This window comes from Triturus cristatus, chromosome 7 (genome assembly GCF_964204655.1).
Source record: "Triturus cristatus chromosome 7, aTriCri1.1, whole genome shotgun sequence".
Classification (NCBI taxonomy): Eukaryota; Metazoa; Chordata; class Amphibia; order Caudata; family Salamandridae; genus Triturus; species Triturus cristatus.
Window position 1 is genome coordinate 274,856,701 of NC_140590.1, and position 22,589 is coordinate 274,879,289.

A 22,589-nucleotide genomic window follows, 5' to 3' on the forward strand; every position below is an offset into this window, starting at 1 on the left:
CTCCCTGCTGACGAGAGGCAACTACCTCGAAACACGTGTCCAGGGATGGCTAATGCAACACATACTTTTCTACATACATCGTGGCATAGGCATACTCGCCGTCGCCACTACATCTACCACAGTTCCTTGGGGCAACTTGCTGGTGTGACGAGCAGAGTGCGACCAACCTTTGAATCATTTATTACGGCTCCCTTGAGCCAACGGGCTGACGAGCCTTGGACCTGCACCTGCGCGCCATGAGAGGTACTTCACCTGTTTTAATTACATTTTGGCAGTCCACGCGGCACCCCTTTACACTGACCTGCTCCCTGCTGACGAGAGGCAACTACCTCGAAACACGTGTCCAGGGATGGCTAATGCAACACATACTTTTCTACATACATCGTGGCATAGGCGTACTCGCCGTCGCCACTACATCTACCACAGTTCCTTGGGGCAACTTGCTGGTGTGACGAGCAGAGTGCGACCAACCTTTGAATCATTTATTACGGCTCCCTTGAGCCAACGGGCTGACGAGCCTTGGACCTGCACCTGCGCGCCATGAGAGGTACTTCACCTGTTTTAATTACATTTTGGCAGTCCACGCGGCACCCCTTTACACTGACCTGCTCCCTGCTGACGAGAGGCAACTACCTCGAAACACGTGTCCAGGGATGGCTAATGCAACACATACTTTTCTACATACATCGTGGCATAGGCGTACTCGCCGTCGCCACTACATCTACCACAGTTCCTTGGGGCAACTTGCTGGTGTGACGAGCAGAGTGCGACCAACCTTTGAATCAAAAATGCAATAGGTCTCGCATTTACAAGAGTTTGAGCTATTAACATTGCAAACGGCAATGCCTTTTATTTTTAAAAGCTAAATAAACGGCATTGGTATTTACAATGCCAATATTTTGAACTTGCGTAAATGCGAGGCCCATTGCATTGCAAATGCTTGTCTCGTGCTGGAACCGTAATTCTGCCTTCCTGTCCCTGCCTAGAGGGCAGCTAAGGAATGAGTTTCCCGGAGATAAGACCCGATTTATTATGACGTCTTTGAGCTCGACATGAAGGCCCCTTGATGTTTACAATCCCCAGGGGTCGGGGGGGTTATTACCTTCACAGATGCCTGCCAGAAGCTTTTTAAATGTTAGCTGCATCTGGGTCCGTGCGCACTCCTCATAGGGCCTAAACACCACAGGAGTGTGGGATTCCACATCAGTGCTCTTCCATCACTTTCACAGCAGATTCCTCATAATCCTCTAGTGACTATGAACCTCCCCATGTTAGACAACAAGTCACGATATAGCTGCATGCCCATTGTGCTGTCACCAAGGCATATTTGTTCACGTGACTGTGTGAATGTGTTTTAAATCACGCAGAGTTCGAATAATTGACTGCCCATTCACACCCAACATTGTGCTCCATAACTTCACAGTACAATGCCCCCCAGCAGGAACACGGGAAGCCCCCAACCACTGCCCTCTCACTCAGGACTTAAGTCAGAATCAAACAGCACCTTGAAGGTGAGGCCATGAGCAGACCTATGAAGTTATAACATCCAGAGATACATTTCATCAGCTCCCCAACTCAGCGGACTACTTCACGTGACATGTCTGTGTCATAAAAAATATTGACATAGATACAGAGTAGACATGGCATCCATGAGCATGTTGCTGAACTAGGGATAATAGGAATAAATGCACAAAACGCACCCTGAGATGGGGCACAAACCCCCAATGTCTAGATGTGCTTCTTAAAGAAGGAAAGGTTTGCCTTCTCCCCCACCCCAGGACTGCATCAACCTCCCAGTGTGTTCTTCCTATCACCCGCCCCCGAGGGACCTCTGCATAACCCAAAGACATTGCTCCCTGTATAGCGCCTCCTCATCCCTCCCCAGACAGTGCTTCACCCCTAGTCACCTGGGGCCTAAACGCTCCACTCCCCAGCCATGGGTGTAGCGCCCACCAGTGCCTGGCACTGCAAACCCCCATACTCCTCCACTTCCAGATGTGGCAGGAATGCCGAGGGATTCCTCGGAAGCCCACCCCACCCCTTCCACCTGAGGCCGAAGAGAAATGAGGATAGCGGGAGGGGAGAAGCCCAGATGTACTTAGCCTCCAGGTGCTGTACACCTTGTCTGTGCCCATGGCACCTCCCTTCAACATGTAATGAGACCCGACGCTGCCTCTCCCCAGTGCCGCCTGCCCCCACTCCTCCCCCTGTTGCGCCTTCGTCCCCCTCCAACCCCAATCAATGCGCGTCAGTCTGTCCCAGGAACACCCGCTGCGCCACACCCAGACAAAGTCCGCCTCCCCGGACATCTAACAACCTGCCCAGGACCACCGGCTGCCCGTCCACACCGAAAACCGCACCCCATCCCAAAGTCGACAGTCCCGCCCACAAGGCCCGTCGCCCCCCCCTGGGGTCCCGATCCCGCCTATTATTGCCTGCTTAATAACATTCCGATCCTCCTTTCGCAACCTCCACAGTGAGTTTGCAGCCCCGCAAGAAACAGTCCCCCCTCCCAACTGCTACTCCTGCAACCAACCCCCCCAGGCGCCATGCGACTTTCACACATCACCCACCCATCCAAACCAGCGCCGACACTCCGGTCGTCCCACATCAAATCCTCCATACTGCCCCTTATCCTCCACAGCTAGCCACATGCCAGCAGGCCGAGCCCTGCCTGGCAAAAACATCCATCCTCTCTGAATGGTGCTCAAACTGCCGCCAAGCCTCCTCCCAGCCTTTGCGCATACCCGACCCGCCGAGGAACGCCCACCTCCCCTTCACGCCCCATCACGCACCCTCCCACGCAGCACTCCGACCCCCAAAACCCACAACGTCCCCCCTCCTACCCTCAGCCGATCGCCCCCGCTTCCTTCACCCAACCATCCCACTCCGCCCACACCCCAGAACACCACCTTTGCCACTCCGTCCGATGGCACCCTGACCCCTTCGGGTAAAGTCTGCGTTATATAAAAACACATAAAATAAACTCCTGTGTCGCCCTCCCTTCCCCTCAAACTCCGCCCGCTCCCACGGTTATCCCCCCCCCGAATTTTACTCCGTCCTTTAATTTCTTGCACCCATCATGAAAGTCTAGGCGACCACAACGCCAGTCACCGTGGACATTCCAACACCGCATCAACCCTAGATCGGCAACCAAGCAGCCCACGCCGACCTCCACGCACCCCAGCCACCTGGTGGCTCCATCACCAACACACCCATCCCCACAAATGTGCCTTGAGGAAATCCACCCTCGGGCGGGGACCCCGCCTGACGAGCTACAATCGGTGAAAGGTGAGCTAGGCGAATACACCAATACTCAGAAATATCCTGCAACTATTTCCCTTAGCACTTTATTAATGCCCCATATCATTCTTGCCGTTTATTACCATTTCAGTTGGTAATATTAACCCCGCCAGCTGCCCCACATATCTCTCCCACCCTCTCCCCTGGGCAATGGCACCTCATCCCTCCCAAGGCCCACTGCTCCCTGCCCCCCCCTCACCTCACACTCTGTAGCAGCAACACGTGTGGTAAGCTTTACGATTCACAACCTGGAATGTAGAATGCACAGCATGGCTCGAGCGCATATAAACACAAGCGCTCGCCAAGACGTTTTAGTTTGGCTTTTTCTGCCGTGGCCTCGCCTGCCAAAAGGTTTCTTGTCTTTATGGGGCCATGTCTTTGGCCCCATAAAGATAAGAAACCTTTTGCGACCAACGCAAAGCAGGCGAGGCCGTCCAAATGGGACGGCTCAAAAAGCCAAGCGAAAACGTCACCGGCACCTCTTTCCCAATGGCTGGCTGCCGTTTACCATAAACGGTGATGCCGGCCAATGGGAAAGAGGGGCAGGGCTTAATGCCCCTTACTGAAAATACCCTGTCAACACAATCTCGCCAGCGAGACTACGCATGCGCGCAGCCTTACTCTAGCAAGACCTAAAAAATGACAATGGATGCTAGTCGAATAGGCTTCTTGCCGAAGTGGAACAGTGTCATTGGAGTCAGAAATTCTGTAATGCTTTTAGATTCTGGTGCTAACACAACACGGTGGTATGAGGACCTTAAATTAAGGGTAAAAAATACCGTAACACCCTTTAACATGCACAATCATTGGTGTTAAGCAATGGATGAGCACGCCCCAAATTATTGACATTTAAGGCATAAAGTACACAATTGGCGTTTGATGCCTGCCTTGCAGGCCAAATCTCTAGCGGAGACCCAATGAGAGGAATTTATTTCCTCAATAACTCTATCCTTATTCGTACTATCTAACACCTCCTTCAACTCTTCCCTTACACTCAGAGGAAACCCTCTCAGCTTTTGTTTCCCAAGGTGCAACACTACCGCTTAATTTGAATTTAGCGAGAATCTTTTCAGACACCGCAGTCTCTCAGAAAACACCATACGAAATTGCTTGATTATCCAACCTCCTTTATCAATATCACTCACCACAAGCACCTGGTCTTTGCTTGTTGGACCTATGATTTTTTCAAGTTTTAATAAATCTTTTCAATCAAGGAACATCCACTCCTTTGAGAGCTATATACAATTTAATATAAGTATTCCTCCCCCTTAAAAAAACAAAAAAATCATACTGGTGTGGAAAAACCAAAGCATATCTATTTTGCCTCCATCAAATGCACCAGCTACTACGTCCGAAGGTTCTAATTCATTCACGTCGACCTGACCTACAGATTCCTTATCAAACACATCCTTCAAGGTTATTGTCAGTGGTGAACCAGAATCAGCCATATGCGCAGCATCCTTTCCCCACACCGTGACATGATCCTTAGGTGGAACTTGAGGCCCTTTCGTTTTATAAGTAACGGTACCACCAACCTCCTTCAAGACTAACACCACTCCATGGATCTCCATTTCCAAACCTTCTTTACTAACATACCCACTATCATCCTCCTCACTCTCTACAACAAATCCAATCTTGTTCTTTTTGCTCTTGGGAAACATCTTTGACTTCCTACAAAATCTGGCAAAATACACCACCTTTCCACAGTCTACACTCCTTGCTAATAGTAGGTCACACTGTGGAAATTTAGCTTGCAAACTGAACATTATCTGCGCCATCTTGCCACTCCCCAGCGCCACGCACAGCGAATGTACGGCCGCCATTTTAAGCACCCCACTCTCTCCCCGCTCATTCTCGATCGCCAGCGCTTTCCCCTGGCGCTGCGAGCATCCCCCGCGCGCCGACCGCCCTCGCTCTCTCATACACGGGCCATAAACCCTCTCATTCAGCACGACCCTGCCATGGAACCACATCCCACACCTGACCGACATCCCATACATGGTCATGCCTCTCTTTGATAAACCCCCCCTTCCTCTGCGCCCCATTGTCCGAACCGATCCCAGGCCATCACCTAGCCCTGCGGATGCAGTTTATTGCTCCTACTGTAAGGGAAACACCCCACATCAAAGGGATTACGGTGGATCAAAAGCCCCTACCCCCTGAGACCCGGCCGGTTGCACACACCCCCGGGAATTGGCGGAATATCCAGCTGCGTGATAGCCATCTCCTACTGTGGGTGGGGTGGGGACTTCTACTGTAGATATGTGTGGGAACGAGCTTGAAGTGGGGGTTCCAAGGAATGTCTTCCCGTACATCAAAGCCTCAACAAGAATGTACCATATGTAATAAAGCAATAAACCTGTGTATAAGAGACCAGGTCTCAGAGATGCAGTTAGAGCACCTCGTGACGATACCTTGCTGTCTGATCTGATGTGTTCTGCTCCGACGGAATAAAACTTTGTTTCCTGCCTTCCAGTCTCCGGCGCCTGCCTCTTTCATTGGTAAATTATCGAGTGGTATGAGAGGCGATTACCGCCGGGCAAATACTTGAAAGGTTATCGATTGAAACTGCTGCTACCATTTAACAATTGGCGTCCCAAACGTGGGGCCCATCAGCGACACGTGGATCCAGTGGGAGAGGTCCCGACGACAGAGTGAACGACTGCAACGATCGGGAGAGCTCCTGCCCAATAGACCCTCGTCTGGCAGCCGATCATCCGAACTTCACTGGTTCCGAGCAGACCTCTCTCGAGTGATCTACGGTCCTGACTGGGAACCATCAGGAGTGCCGCGGCAAATACGGAGAGTAGAGGACGATCGAGCGCTGGAGGCGGAAGACGAGAAACTGTCCACGCGGTCCGGGTAAGGTCGTGATACACAACAAATTGCGAAATAATTGATTGATTGTTTGAAGTTTTGGAAATACTAGTATTGCTCATTGATTGTTCTCTTTGAGATATTCGCTGTCTACAAACGGGGAGGAGTAGAAATACTCTCTCTCTCTCTCCCTTTGCAGATAGTGAAGGGTAGGTAACGCAGACTTTTGTCCCCGTTGTAACCCGTCGTGCCTATTTTTATCTCCCCACTGATTGATTGTCCGAACATTGATTGTTTTGAAGAATAGTGCTCTTTGAGATATTCTCTGTTTGCAAATAACGTAGAATAGAAATATTCTGTCTAGTCTTTGCAAGCAGTGAAAAGATAGGTAGTGCTGACTTTTGTCCCCGTTGAAACCCGTCATGCCTATCTTCTCCCCACTGATTGGTAGTTGGTTCTGCCCGGACCGCTTATTAGAGGTGAACCATCCGGCTCCACTGGAGGGCACCCCTAATAAGGACATGTTCACTAAATATGGACTAGTCGCCGTAGCTTATAGCAAGCTGTGGCATAAATATACCAAGAAGGACCCCGAGAGTCAGTGGCCACTGATGGGATCCTTCGACGACCATAAGATAGAAGTGCTAGAAATAGCTCTGCGTAGCAATAAGACGACGCCTACTATGCTTGACAGTATCGGCATGTGGCGCAAAGAAGCAACACAACGGAAAAAGAGGGAAGAAGTAAAAGCAGAAAAGGAATTACGAAAAGCAGCTCACCTTGCCGCTAGAAAGTTAGAAGAAGAAATAAAGGAGAGAAGGGAAACTAAACTAAGACAGGAGCCCGAAACATCAGGCCAGTACGCTGTTAGGACCCCTTCTTTGCTCTACCCTGAGTTATCCTCTAAACAGCGAACGAATGATGAATTACTATTAGGTCCCCCGATCATTTACATGCCCCCTCCATACGCACCCTCCCAATCAATAGTGCAACACCCACAACCCCCAAACACGAGGGAAAGCAGTACAGGGGCCTCGGTCCTCACGGCCTCCGCGCCGGCCGTGCCTCCTGTACTGAACACAACGTCGGCAATAACGTTGGATGACCCTGAGATGAGAAAGAAAGATTCCACCAGAATGAATCGACTAACGAAGGATGAACGAACAGGAATCGACAAAATAGTAAAGGCACTGGTGGGATCCTTTTTGACCTTACAAAAACTAAAGTAACGCTAGGAGTTAGCCCTTTGTGGGACATATGAAACCAAGGGAAGGAGCCAAGCTCACGGTCGAGACGGCCACGATGTAGCCCGACTCCATTACTCTCGCTACCTAAACATGTCTGCCCTACTGCCCACCCCGCCCAATAAGCATGACAAAATCCTGCACAAACGGAAGCCTGCTGACACCCACCATCGACGTCAACAAACTAGGGCTAGATCGCGCACAATTGGGCTATGTTATTTTTCCGATTGCACAGTAACCTCCTTGTGCTCGTCATCAGATTGCAAATATGTACAAACACTCCAACGAAGTAGTATAGTTATAACATTTTAATAACTTATAAGATATAACAAACACACCAACAGGGTAAACAGGTTAAAACACGTTTTAAAACAACTATTTACATGACAGTCTGCTGCAACCTCCATCCCAAAGCCTTAACGTCCACGTGACACCGTCCTCGCCTCTCCTTCCTCGAAATTGCAACATTGGCCTGTTTTGGGCGGTTCTTTTAGTCGGCTTTGGGCTATAAAAGCCATGCAAAAATCCATTGACATCAGTGGCGGACGACTGTGCGAATAAGCCGGAGGCTACACGAAGTGCCAAAACTCTGACAGCGCCAAGGCGGAGTCTGCCACGCTAGGCGGATCTTCCTATTCTCTTCTTCTTTCTTCAATAACGGCTAGGGTGCCCTGGCAGGGGGGAGGCGACGCGGACGGGCCTCCCCCGCCTCCCCAGGTGGAGGCTCACCAGCAGATGAGGACGCCCCAGCCGTCTTTTTCATCGGTCTGCTGAGTCGCACCCTGCCACGTCGTGTGGATCCTCCCATTCTCTTCTTCCTTCAATAACGGCTAGGGTGCCCTGACAGGGGGGAGGCGACGCGGACGGGCCTCCCCCGCCTCCCCAGGTGGAGGCTCGCCAGCAGATGAGGGCACCCCAACCGTCTTTGACTCGCCGGCCAGCTAAGCTGCACCCCAACCGTCTTTGACTCACCGGCCAGCTAAGCTGCACCCCAACCGTCTTTGACTCACCGGCCAGCTGAGCTGCACCCTGCCGCTGCACGCGACCACCGGACGACCGCCCAAGCACGGGTTCACCAGGATCGCCACTAGCGCCCGACGCGAGGAGTGGGCCCCCGCAGCCAAGTAATCGGGGACCCACCCGGTGGCGATACCATCCAAACTGCTGTCGCTGCTACTGGGCCCACCCGGTGGCTGTGCCGAAGAGCTGCTACTGCTGCTGCCGTTGGACTCCGGCGGTCGGTTCTCCGGATCCAGGCCTAACCCACCATGAGGTGATTCTGGACTCGAAAGCTTGTCTGCTTGGGCGTGGGCCCCACCCTTGACAAAATGCTCCCCTCAGCTTTGCAGAATCGGCTGGAGTCATTTGACACTCGACTCCCACGGACTTCCGGTAAGGACAAACCGCTGCCACTGCTCTTTGCCCCGGACGGCAGCCACCTTGCCTCCGCTTGGTGCAGTGAGAAAGACTGGTTCGAAGCGTCGGCGGAAGAACCCGCCTGCTGCCCCGCCCCAAGAACGAACCATGGCATTTCTACGGGGTCGCAGTGACGCCATGCTGACGCAAAGTTGACGCTAATGAAAGTTCTCGAACTACTGAAAGGAATTCTGGTCCAACAGCTAATTCATGGAAAGACTTAGACTGTACTCTGGCCCGACCTCGCCCCAAGATGGCGCCGATGTAGGAGAGGCCTACAAACCCTTGTGGCGTCCCAGTCACGTGACATTTGTGTTAAAAAGATATATATATATATATGCGATGCTTCCACACTTGATGGTCGGGGAGGGGCGGGAAGGGAACCGATTTTATGCCGTAGTAGCGTTGCTCATGACACTCGACGCCTCCCACCCCGTGGCCGGCCTGAACGGTTGTAGGCCCGTATCTTGTATACTGACATTGTTTTAAATAAAGGGCCTCTTGAAAGAATTACGGAATCAGTGTCATGACTAATCACATAGGTTGATAAAGATTTCTTCTTTTGAATAAATGATTGTTACTCCCAAGCAATAGAAAACAGATAATGCAGTCCCCATTTGCCTGAATCTTTTTTGATTAACGGAATTTGTACCCATCACACCTATCTTTTTCCAAGAGTTGTTAAACAATGGTCAACCATAGCTCAGGGTATATGCCAAACGCAAGGTATGGTATCTTGCACCTTAATACACGACCGATTGAGAAATGCATGTATGACAAGGGAACCCGAATTTAGGAAATGAAATAAATTAGAGCATCTTTGTCTCGGACAAAAAGAATAATAGGTCTGTGGTATCACCCATTCCTGCGACTAGCCTGGTACGTGGTAAGTAGAACTTTTTCGTGTCTGCGCGCGCTAGGGTACTTTGAATACTGCACATCCCCTCCCCTCTTTTTCCCCTCTATAGGTCACGACGAAGCTCCGACTGAAGAATGAAGTGGACATGGACCGCACCGAGTTCAATATCAGGGAAAATTTAGACAAACGTTGTGAGATAGTGCGTGAAGTGCAGACCACCATTGAGAACATGAGAAACTGTATGGCATGATTGTGCGTGTGTGCTATGATTACACGGTATGAATGTGTGTGCATCTCATGCTTAGGTCACTTGAAGAGAGCGTCACTGTATGATTGAAGTGCTCGCCCATCGATCAAAGGGAGGAGAATAAAGGGTCCGACACCCCCTAGGATAAACTACAAAATACTGAAAGTACGCAGCATGCATAGGAAAGGAGGACAGGAAAGGAGAGGACCCGATACTCAACGTAGCCCTGAGTCTCCGTCTTAAGTTTCTGCGCTTGATGCATGTACTGTCACACCCTATCCGGCATTTGTGTGTACGTGATCACCGAATTTATGTCTTTTCCCCGTTTGTGTTTTCTTACATGGAACAGACCCATGCTACTCCATGTTGTGTGTGCACCAAGTGGCCTATTATCTTACCCATGTCTCTCTCGTTTTGTGTCGTATGTATGCCAAATAGCCTACTTGATGCACATCTCTCCCTCTCCCTCTCCCTCTCCCTCTCCCTCTCCCTCTCTCCCTCCCTCCCTCCCTCACTAAAAAGCCTTCTTACCCTCTTTTCTTTTTGAATAAATTAACGACACATACCTCCTCGGTAAGTGTATAATTGGCCTGGAGCACGGTGGTGTTCGAACAAATTGACTGAAACAAAACGACCATACTCTGCCACGTTACTACCTCTCCTTTCTACAAATATTGAGCTTAATTGGCTGAGAAAAGAAAGGACAGGTAAGACGACTGATGTCTCCCAATTTGGCCCTCATCACGGGGACTATATGTCAGTGGTTTCCGTTTTTCAGAGCTTTAACCACACCATCTCCACCGCCCAGAATTACCCCCGCCCAATTACCCCGAAATAGAATGTCTAAAGCACCCCGTTCTCCCAAGATAACCCCAGCCCTATACTAGCCGCCTCAGAGTATTTCGAACGAAACAGCTGATGACCTTATTCACTAATAATACATCGCCTAAACTGATAAAGGGTTACCTATTGTCGCCAGCAAAAAAAATGCTTAGCTTATGTTCCTCCCCGAAATGGATACTCGTGAACCCGTGACAGTAGCACCTCGCACTTTCTTTTCATAAACTTAGCAGTCCTCGGAAGGAAATATGTATTAACAAAACTTGTGTTGAGACGAACGAGCCTCTGCCGGAGAAGCCGGTTCGAATTTTTAATAGACTAGAAGGTTGACAGATGTCAGGCTTCCTGCAACCAGTATCGGGCGCAGGAATTGGCACCTAGAGGGCCAGACGATGGGCAGGGACACCCACAGAAACTTGCACCACAGCAATGATTAATAGATTAGTAACGCACACACTAACATCAGAGTTAATAGACACCAATCATACAGCAACCGATAAAAGCATGTCCGCAACCACTCGGTGGTTGGGAGAGAGGATGAAGTATGTAAATGTCTTCCCTGCCAACTCTCTAAGATTTTTGTTTCTTGTACCCATTTAAAGATAACGTGCTGCCATCGGAAGGGAGGGGTCGGACGTGACGCACAGCCTGGCTGCAGACCATGGAACATCTATGACATCGACCAAGGGGGAAGCTACGAAGCAAAAAGGGCGTGAGACGAGACACCATTTTCAGGATGATAAGCGCGAAGGACTACATCGAGGCCCCCCTGCTCACTGACCAGCGTGCCTGAAGTCTCAACCCGTCGGGCCCGATTGATGGGCCCAGTGCTGGAAGATTCTGCTCCCCTTGGTCCACATTTTTTTGATACGATCCCACTCCACCCCCTCTTCCCTCGGCATCCCGAAGCACGTCACACCCTTCTCTCTCTCACCCTCTTTTATATGGATTATGAATCTGACTTACCTACAGAAGAACAAAAAGCAGGTACCCTGTCTCAAAGTACCTATGGTGAACTGTGTTAAGGAACGGGGCTGTGATCGGAGAACAGTGAATGGTCACACCCTGCAACGTGAGAAATTGGATTTGAGCTGGACCTTAGCTCCACCGCCGGTGCTCAACAGTGCCAACGAAAGAAGAACAACAATAAGAGCTTACCAGTGATGGCTCTTTATAAAAAAAAAAAAGGACACTGGAAAGAAGAACCCTTGTCAAAGTTGAAAATCCTCTCCCAACCACCTTTTTATATTAACTATCTTCCTATCAAGTTTTCATGATGTTGCATCAATCACTTCCGACTGTACACTGAGAAGTTAAGAAAATGTAACTTTGTATAGTGACATTCATACAACACCAGCCATGTACACGACTATACTGACTATTTTCGATCCACACAAAGTCTGGGCCTTAAGTAATGTATGAAATATCCCTTGTTTTGCCAGAAACATCCTGTTTGCTTTACAGTATCCTATTTGTGCTCAAACAAACTCCCCTCCTCCTGTCCCTGGGCCTGACATGCGGCACAGCTGATGTAACTCTGTATGTACTACCTCCTCGCCTACTTTATCACCTGTATGTAACTATAAGCAAATGTGTCAGATTACTCCTGCCTGCCCTAAAAACTCTGTATCTTTAAGGAATGTACGAAAGACATTAACGATATTATAGCTGAAGGTTAACGAAGATAAATGACGGCCAGGCAAGCTGGCGAGATATGTTAAAAGGGAGGACTGTGGAAATTTAGCTTGCAAACTGAACATTATCTGCGCCATCTTGCCACTCCCCAGCGCCACGCACAGCGAATGCACGGCCGCCATTTTAAGCACCCCACTCTCTCCCCGCTCATTCTCGATCGCCAGCGCTTTCCCCTGGCGCTGCGAGCATCCCCCGCGCGCCGACCGCCCCCGCTCTCTCATACACGGGCCATAAACCCTCTCATTCAGCACGACCCTGCCATGGAACCACATCCCACACCTGACCGACATGCCATACATGGTCATGCCTCTCTTTGATAAACCCCCCCTTCCTCTGCGCCCCATTGTCCGAACCGATCCCAGGCCATCACCTAGCCCTGCGGATGCAGTTTATTGCTCCTACTGTAAGGGAAACACCCCACATCAAAGGGATTACGGTGGATCAAAAGCCCCTACCCCCTGAGACCCGGCCGGTTGCACACACCCCCGGGAATTGGCAGAATATCCAGCTGCGTGATAGCCATCTCCTACTATGGGTGGGGTGGGGACTTCTACTGTAGATATGTGTGGGAACGAGCTTGAAGTGGGGGTTCCAAGGAATGTCTTCCCGTACATCAAAGCCTCAACAAGAATGTACCATATGTAATAAAGCAATAAACCTGTGTATAAGAGACCAGGTCTCAGAGATGCAGTTAGAGCACCTCGTGACGATACCTTGCTGTCTGATCTGATGTGTTCTGCTCCGACGGAATAAAACTTTGTTTCCTGCCTTCCAGTCTCCGGCGCCTGCCTCTTTCATTGGTAAATTATCGAGTGGTATGAGAGGCGATTACCGCCGGGCAAATACTTGAAAGGTTATCGATTGAAACTGCTGCTACCATTTAACAACACCTTGAACGAGGCAACATTGTTATTGATTCCAAATTTAAATCAAGTAAAACTTCTGATTCACTACATACCGCTTAACTTTTTGCAACCTTTCTGTCATTACTGACAGCTCTCATCCATATCGTGGATTGATCAGTGGCTTTTGCAGTAGTAACAGTGTCATGTAAACGTGGGTCACCTGTATCCAACGTTGTTCCTATATTTTTTTAATTTCTGACATGGACTATGAGTTAATCACAGATCAATTATTATGCTGTAGTCCAGAAACTGCATGAGAAAGAGGGCCCAGAGTGCCGTTATAAACTCATCAAAAGACTCTGCATCTCCTTGGCAAAATGTGAACCAGTCAAAACCAGTGCTCTCACTTGATTTAAATCTTTTCTCCATCCTCCTGAGAGCTAACTCGGATTCATTAAAGTCGAGGGCTTCTCTTGATGTCTCACTTGGGGAAGAGTTATAAAAACAACTTGTCTGCCTGATGTTTAGTGAAAAACGTTTTTTGCATCTTTCCACATATAGTCTATCAGGCTCCAAATCTATCATATGAATCTGAAAAAATTATTTCCTTCTGAACTATGGAATAGAAATTCCATCCATATTTGGCTGGAACTTAGAAGGTGGTTCAAACTGTATGGTGAAATTAAGTAAAGTGTTTCAAAATATGAACCACAAAACATAAATAACTAGGATATCGAATTGACATATTAATCAACAACTGGTCAATCAATGGAGTCTCAAACACAGCATGATTGCCTGTCACATATAAGTTTGACTGTCAAGAGTTTGCATCATACAAGAGACTAGTACAAGCATTCACAGGCTACTTTACAGTCTTGTAAAATGTGTGCGCATCCCAAAACAAAATGATTTTCCTTCTTTAATATTTCCAGAGGAAGTAGTCCAGTGTGAGAAAAGGAGTAACTCAGTACTTACTCCGTAAGTGAAGTAACAGAATGAACCATTAGAAGCAATCACCTCACTCATGCCTTCGTTAAAAACACAAGAAATGTAATCTAGCCAGCGCACCTAAACCTACAGATGGATTTCTTAAAATTGCTTATTACAAAAGCTGGGTCTCGCAACCATTCTAGTGTAGTTAAATGGGATACATCCGCTCTACCGATGGCCCGTTTTGTTGAGCCCCCTTTGCAACTTAGCTATGCATACCGTACTTGTAGGCTGAAAGAAGCCGCTAGTCCAATGTACTTCCTGCTCTGGAAGAACAATGTGGAGACCAACAGGAAGATGGCAGTGTGGAGTCGGACTGTAAGACGTTAGTGTGAAAGACAGCACAGTTCATGAAGATGACTGAGCAGGACAATCAAAGCAGTCGACAGAAAATAACACCCACACGAAAGGCAGTAGCAAACGAAGTTCTGGGTAGACTCACAGTGTCAGTATGCACTAGGTGTCAGTCTACCACTTGTCTCCACAGTACAGGGAGTAAATGCATGCCATGTTTCTATAAGAGTGCTAGACTAATTTCAGTAACCAACCATAAACTCAGCCAAAAGAAAATACTAACTCTGGGTTCCGGAGCAGCGTGCGGTTCAGCGTAAAGCGCACGCACACCACATCGCGGATAGTAAATGCTATATATATATATATATATATGCAATTACAATAGAATGATCATATAAAGATACATTTTTTTATGTATTTTTTGTTTTATCTGGCTTAGATCAGTTAGGCCTCGACACTATCTTGTCTATAACGGCATAAAGAATGATAGGCCCAGAGATATAATGGTTGCCAATCCAATCAGATGCCACGAATTATACTACAGATAGGCTAAGTGAAAACAGAGAGGTGAAAATGGACCATCGGTGATGCTCTGAACCATTGATGTCATCTAAAATGATATACTGCAAGCAGTTTTATAATGGTTCTTCTAGGAATTACACACTGTATGTCTGCAAACATGTTTTTTGTAATGGACATGTGCTATAAAAGTTTGTCATGCTGGACTGCTACCACTTATTTCAGAGGAAATAACATGAGAGTATACAGTAGCTCTCAGTTGATAAAGACAGATGTGCCTAGGGTTGCCACCTGGCCGTTTTTTCCTCCGGCATGACCAATATTTTCTTGTCTCAGTGGTTACAAAAAATTTGGGAAATCACCTAAAGCCACAATTTTTTCTTCCTATATGTACATACTTAGCAAATGTAAATGCAAATAGAAAAGCACTTCAAAATGTATTCTAGAGCTCCCTTAATGATTCACGACATATTTAAAGTAAACCAAGGCAACGAAGACAGGTTAACAATTAACAGGGACCATTTTATATAAAGCCATATTTAAGAATTACGTTCGGGCCCTTGCAAAAAATAAAAACAAGCATTGGCATAGCCAATAGGTCTCGCTTTTGGGACCTTATAAGTGTTTAGCCATGCAACAGTTGCATAACTAAATACTTATAAGGTCCAAAAAGCGAGACCTATTGGCTATGCCAAGCAGCCGTACGTCCGCAAAAGTGATCGCGATCAAACAGAAAGTGAAAGTAATCGCGGTAAAAGCGGCGCGCGCGCCCGCGCACATGCACTGTAGCTCTAGGCTGGCCTGGTAGCACTTTTTGGAGCCCTCTCAATAAGTCTCGCCAGACCAGCGCATGCGCTGGGTCAGGCGAGACCTAACAAGAACAAACGGCCGATAGTCTCCGTGCGAAAGGTTGTAAACTTAGACTTGCATTTAAACTAGGTAAATACGTTGAAATTGAAACTAGTAATGGACTATTAGACAATAGCTCAGAATCGGTAACAAAACATAAGCGCTGAATCCCGATCCATTTGGTTCCCAAATACAACTTGACAGTCAAATCCCCATCTGTATAGCATGCACCCCCCAAATCGTGCAATCCAGAGTAAAAGGTGCCTGAAAACCTGCACTTAAAATATAATTCATTATCCGCAATGTTGGGCAGTTATTCTCCAACATTAGCTTGAACAAACGACATCAACAAGAGCTGTCAAGGTATCATGTTAAATTACCACCTATGTCACTGAAGAACAGCAAATGGGCGGACCCACTCTGCCAGCAGACAAACGAAGCAGAGCAGACCTCACTCACAACAAGGCTACCCTGCTCGAAAAAATGCCGTGCTACCTTCTGTAAAACGTTGTTGATAAAAGCAGCTCTGATTTTTACATAGGTGACCAATGATACATTACTTACAGAAGACTCCCGTAAATTCAACCTAACACCCGTAGCCGAGACGATTGTTGATCTTTTGGCGGCCCTTGTGCGTAATGTTTGTATTTCCGGGTCGCATAATAGCCAATCCCACGGCTCAACATATTCTGGAGTCGTTCGAGAGTGGATGTACAGCACAGTGTAAGGCAACCTAGGATTGGAGCAACGAGGACAGTTCAGCTAATCCTAGTGCTTGCACAGAATTGCGAAGTGCTTATTGGCTGTGGAGATGGAGATTGTACCTGCCTGTATTCCGAACTGTTCTGAGACAGACTTTGGGAACTGGGAGTACATTCACCTAACTGCACCCGAGGTGGTGCATTGCCACAGGCGTTTCTAGATGGGAGGGAGGAGAGGGATAGACGAAGTGTAGGGGATTGGTACTTTTGCGCATGACCCAGAATATTTTTTTTTCTAGCTGACAACAATAATTTTCAATTCTATTAAGGACAGGGAGGCGAGGATTATGCTTCTCTTAAATTTACTGACATTCACAGCAGCCAATAAAACTTTAAATTTGCATAATCGCGGAAGGACAACCCCCTCCACTGTATGCACCAATCACTTATGAGTCCCATACATAATGGTCCATGCATGACCTTCCTCTTCCTCTTTCTTTGCGAAAAAAACCCTTTAAATTCAGCCTGAAACTCGACTGTTGAACTGGAACGGCGCCAACCACGCCTTCAACTGGGATTCGAACCTTAACCGTAGATTCTTCACGAGGCGCTCAATGAATTCCATCTTGATCGTTCATGTTTGCTTGCCTTGATCTCCTGCAAAGAGAATAGTAGTCGTAATGCGCCATTCATAATCTATTAATCTTTTCATAATAATCCTGTAATTCAATAATCATAACCTTTATACTTCCAATATCAAAACGGGTGGGAAGAAAAACCAAATCATCATAAATTGACAGTACATGAAGCTTTATCAATCTTGCAATGACCAATCTGTCACATAGTACACCATCATCATATTATTTGGGTGTGATAATCCTCGCCTCCGTGTCCTTAATAGAATTGAAAATTCTTGTTGCGTCAGCTAGAATTTTTTAGGTCTCGCCTGATACAGCGCATGCGCTGATCTGGCCGAGACATTTAGTGTACGGGTTTTCAAAGTGCTGCCTGTGGCCTAAAGCTTGCGTGCACGTGAGTGTGCACGCGCGCAGCCGCCATGTGTCTTACCTCCGCCGTGCTTGATCGTGACCGCGATCACTTTCGCGGGCCGCTATGCAATGAAGAACCCTCACACCAAAATGCTTAAAAATCTTATCAGCCATTTTAGGCTTACAGCTTTGGTCGGCAAATAATTAATGACCTGCCCTTTTTTTTTTAGCAAACCCTCAATCCGTCAAATGCATCGCTGCGATCCCTCAACTTTCGCTCAAATCAATTCAATCCCACTTTTCCTCATTCTTTGTATTTGACCTTTTCCCTAGAGCTCCGTTGTTGCCAACCTAACCACTTTCAAGAAAAGTCTTTAAAACACACAATGTAAAAGATGGGCTCACCAGCACAACTAAAGGACATCATCCTGACCCCCCCCCCCCACTCATAGTTTCTGATACCACGGATACATATGTAAAACTCTGGCCTGACTATCTATTCACCCTCCCTACAAAGTTACAGATTGAGCACTAGTCTGAAACTTTGTCTTTTTTGGGCACTAGAAAAATTGTACTTACAAAACCCAGCGGATGAGGAACTGTCTGCAAGATTGCCCCTTTTTCGAACAGTGATTGAACCTCGTTGTCTATGAAAGAAATCTCTACATGAGAAAAATGTAGGGGTGGAGGAATGTCATTCACCCACACACCGTTCGGTGTATGAGAACCGCAACTGTTTACAATGCATATGCAAATTGTTCACTTGTGCTGGCTGAAATGCTGTTCCTGCGAAATTAATGCAGCCAAGTATTGCACAGCTTGTAAAAGCAGCATTTCCACCCACCTCGGCAGGAGTGGATCAGATGACAAAAATGAATCCTGCACCACGCTGCCTCAGCCACACCACATCCGCTCCGAGCTCTTTCATCATTTCCTCTTAACTTCCATCTGCATGCGTCGGTGCCATGGATGGCGTCACCGTTTAGAGGCAAACTGGAGCCCTTCCCGACTGTCCCCTTCCCCCACCGCAACACCGGCATGCTTCCGTCCTCTGAAAATAGTGCAACGCATCTGACAAAAATAATGAGTTTCTCCCGGCCCCATATTACCACAGCTTTGAAATAACGGCGTAGAAAAGTAAATTGGAGGTTACGTGCACATGCCACAAAACGTTTTAATTCATTGTCCTAAATTCCTACCTACATTGAGTCCTATCTATGCACCCAAGCACGAGCTATTTCGAAACCCCTACCCAGCCCGCCAAGCACACCTCCTCTGTCATAAGAAGTTCAAATGAAGCACTACCCTCTATGGTAACCCGGGTCCTAACCTCAGCCATATACGTACATATTTCGACGTAATGTATTCCGCCCTAAGGTACCAGTTACTCCATTACTTCTACGCATAATCTACATTCACTCCCAGCCATGACACAACTAACACTCAAGCTGAGCACATCCTCCCCTTCAGGGAAGAGAGGCGAGTCAAGGAAGCAGATTCAGGCTGCCCTGGACTAAATGGGATTAGCTACTCAGCCACGCACCCGCCTTTTACTGTGGGTTTGCAGCCTCACATTGTATCTATGTCCTTAAAAATAAGGGAAGTGTTTCCTCCTCCTACCCTGAGCATCCCGGTCTGAAGCATCCTGGGTTTTTCAGAGGCTTCTGCTCCAGTGTTTAGCAAACGTCCATGCCCGATGCAATTATAACAAGCATTGGCATAGCCAATCGGTCTCGCATTTGGGACCTTATGAGTGTTTAGCCATGCAGCAGTTGGTGTTGTTGCACCAAGGATATTCTGCTGCATAACTAAATACTTATAAGGTCCCAAAAGCGAGACCTATTGGCTATGCCAATGCTTGTTTTATTCGATGTCAGTCCACGGAGGCTCAGATTATGCTAGTTTAAAGTTGCTCCACCACCGTCGAGGTCACATCAACAATAGGTTTATGATAAAATGTCTTAAACGTTGAATCAGAGGACCAGTCCGCCGCAGTCATAATATCTTGTAAGCGGGAGTCAGTATAAAAAGCCTTGGAAGCCATCGCTCCTCTAACAGAATGTGCTCCGAACATTGCAGAATCAACACCTGCTAGCCTTAATAACCAAGTAACCCATCTGTCTAAAGTCGCTGCAGTGACTGGGCGGAAAGGTCTCTGTAATGAAATCAACAATTGCCCTGCAACATCATTTCTGAACTCTCTAGTACAATCCTCATAACATTTTAAACATTGTACCACACATAACCTGCTATGATGAGGAAAGGCAGGGTATGAAATACATCTGGAATGTGTCTTTGTCCTCCTTGAAATTGTGAAAGAGACTCCAGAAGGAGTAAATACTCTACCTGCCATATCCAAAGCTCGCACATCCGAGACCCGTCTGCAGGATACCAAACATAACAACACCGTAAGTTTTGCCGACAATTGCTTACGCGATAATCCCTCATTAGCTGGCCAAGTCTTAAGGAAACTTAACACTACATTAACGTCCCACAAAGCAGAATACTTGGGTTTCGGAGGGTGAACCAAACGGATGCCCCTCACCAGCTTACACACCAGGGGGTGTTCCCCCACCGGTTTACCATCCACGCGTGGATGTCCTGCTGAAATTGCTGAACGAAAATTGTTAATTGTCCGATACGCCATGCCTGAATTCGCCAGTTCTGAAAGAAAATTAACTATCAGATGGATACCCGGATCCCAAGGGATCCCCTTGCCGTTCAGAACACCAACTAACCCATCTACGCCAAGCTGATTCGTAACGTTTGTGCGCAGCGGGTGCCCAAGATAGCGATAAGAAGAACAGAGCCTCTTGCGAAACTCCAGGCACTTGCCATCGTCGCCTGAAAGTCTCCACGCCATGAGTGACAGTTGGCCTTGCATTACCAACGGATGAGGTAAACCCAGAGGGTCCTCCAGAATCTCTGGAAGCGACCGTAGCTGCACTGGAAGTGCACATGATAAGATTAGAGCCACCAGAAACCACGCTTGCGCTTTCCACCATTTTGAGATTAGGATCACCTCCGCCTTTTGTCGACGGACCTGTGCCAATACCCTCGGAATCATGGCGGAAGGTGGAAAGGCATATAGAATGCCCATCGTCCATGACTGAAGGAATGCGTCCGAGCTGATCGCCAGAGGATCTGGTCGCCAGCTGTAAAACTGAGGTAGTTGTATGTTGCGTTTGGACGCAAAAAGATCCATTGAACATGGACCCCACTTGTTGTTCAATTGCCTGAATATTCTGGGATGCAGTCTCCAATCGCTGGCATCTCTCAGAAACTGGGAGTTCCAATTCACTACCACATTGGAAGAGGCCAGGATGTATTCCGCCGTCACAGCTATATGATGGTCCAGGCAATAATGCCAAAAGTCTTAGGCTATCTCTACCAGAAGACGAGACCTCGTGCCCCCCAGACGATTGATGTATCGCACTGCCGACACATTGTCCATTCGCAGTAGAATACAGCAACTCGCCCGTTGCGGTGAGTGTGTCCGAATCGCAAACGAGCCTGCAAGAAGCTCCAGACAGTTGATATGGAGTTTCAGTTCCTCCCTGGACCACCGACCCCCAGACTCCAGGAGCCGCATCTGGCTCCCCAGCCCCATCTGCTGGCATCTGATTTTATGACTATTTCCGGACTGGCTGCGAAAATGGCCTTGCCATTCGATGCATCCATGTGTTCCAATCACCAAGTCATCTCGGTCCGGGCCTCTCTGGAGATCGAGATCTGCTCTGCATAACTCAGACCTTTGCGTATATGCAGAATCTTCAAACGTTGAAGTGCCTTGTAATGTAAGGGCCCTGGGAATATCGCCTGAATTGATGCGGCCAGAAGCCCCACCAATTGGGCCAGCGTCCTGAAGGATATAGTCGGAGAGGCAAGCGCTCTCCTCAACTCCTTCTTGATAGCCACTCTCTTTCTCAATGGTAATAATAGTTGAGCCGTAACCAAGTCTACCTGAAACCCCAGGAATTCCATTGACTGCGTTGGAATCAGAATGGACTTCTGTGTGTTGATGACAAATCCCAACTCTTGTAAGAGTTGGACCGTCCAGTTCAGATGAAGAAGAACCGTGGCCATATTCTGAGCCATAATCAGAATATCGTCCAAGTAAATTATAAGTCTCACCCCTCGTTCCCTCAGATACTGAACCACGGGTTTTAGTAACTTGGTGAAACACCAACGGGCGGACGAGATACCAGATGGCATGGCTGAAAACTCGAAACAGTGGTCTCTCCACTTGAACTGCAGAAACCTTCGGTGAGGAGGAAAAATGGGCACTGCAAGGTACGCATCCCTCAAGTCCAGACGCACCATCCAATCCTTTTCCAACAGGATGTCTCTTAATAAATGTATGCCTTCCATTTTGAAATGGCGATACACTACCCAGGAATTGAATTCCCTCAGATTGAGCACTAGTCTGAAACCTTTGTCTTTTTTGGGCACTAGAAAAATTGTACTTACAAAACCCAGCGGATGAGGAACTGTCTGCACGATTGCCCCTTTTTCCAACAGTGATTGAACCTCGTCGTCTATGAAAGACATCTCTACATGAGAAAAATGTAGGGGTGGAGGAATATGAACCTGATAGGGTGAGGCATAGAATGCTATCTGAAAACCTCTTATCGTCTGAAGGATCCAAGGGTCTTGTGTGATAGTCTCCCACATATGGTGGCACAAAGCAATCGGACCTCCCACCTTGGTATCCCCAGTTTGTATTAGGCTTACCTGAATAAGAGGTGTCTCCAGAGCAATTGTTCTGTCCTCTGTAACCTCTGTGTTGTCTCCCTCTGTCACCGCGATTGCGGGTAGGATAGAATTTTGAGCATTGGGCACCACCTCTGCCATGCTGCTCAAAGCCTCGCGAGGTCTGGTTAAATCCTCGGCCGGTCGCTCGACCCCTGAAGCGTCCGGCCCTGTTAAATAGGCCAGTGTGGAATACTTTTTTGATGTTCGCCTGAGCCTTATCCAGGGC

At 47.9% G+C, this 22,589-nt stretch overlaps 1 protein-coding gene across 5 annotated transcripts in view; it reads right to left on the bottom strand.

Annotated features, from left to right (window-relative positions):
- The window catches only part of MED25 (mediator complex subunit 25), a 277,582-nt gene extending 260,966 nt beyond the window's left edge, over positions 1–16,616 (bottom strand). For all 5 annotated transcript variants that reach the window (XM_085616238.1, XM_085616237.1, XM_085616236.1 and 2 more), the window contains exon 1: positions 16,483–16,616. The gene's annotated coding sequence lies outside the window, so the exon portion shown is untranslated. The remainder of the gene's footprint in view (positions 1–16,482) is intronic.
- Positions 16,617–22,589: the final 5,973 nt, after the last annotated feature.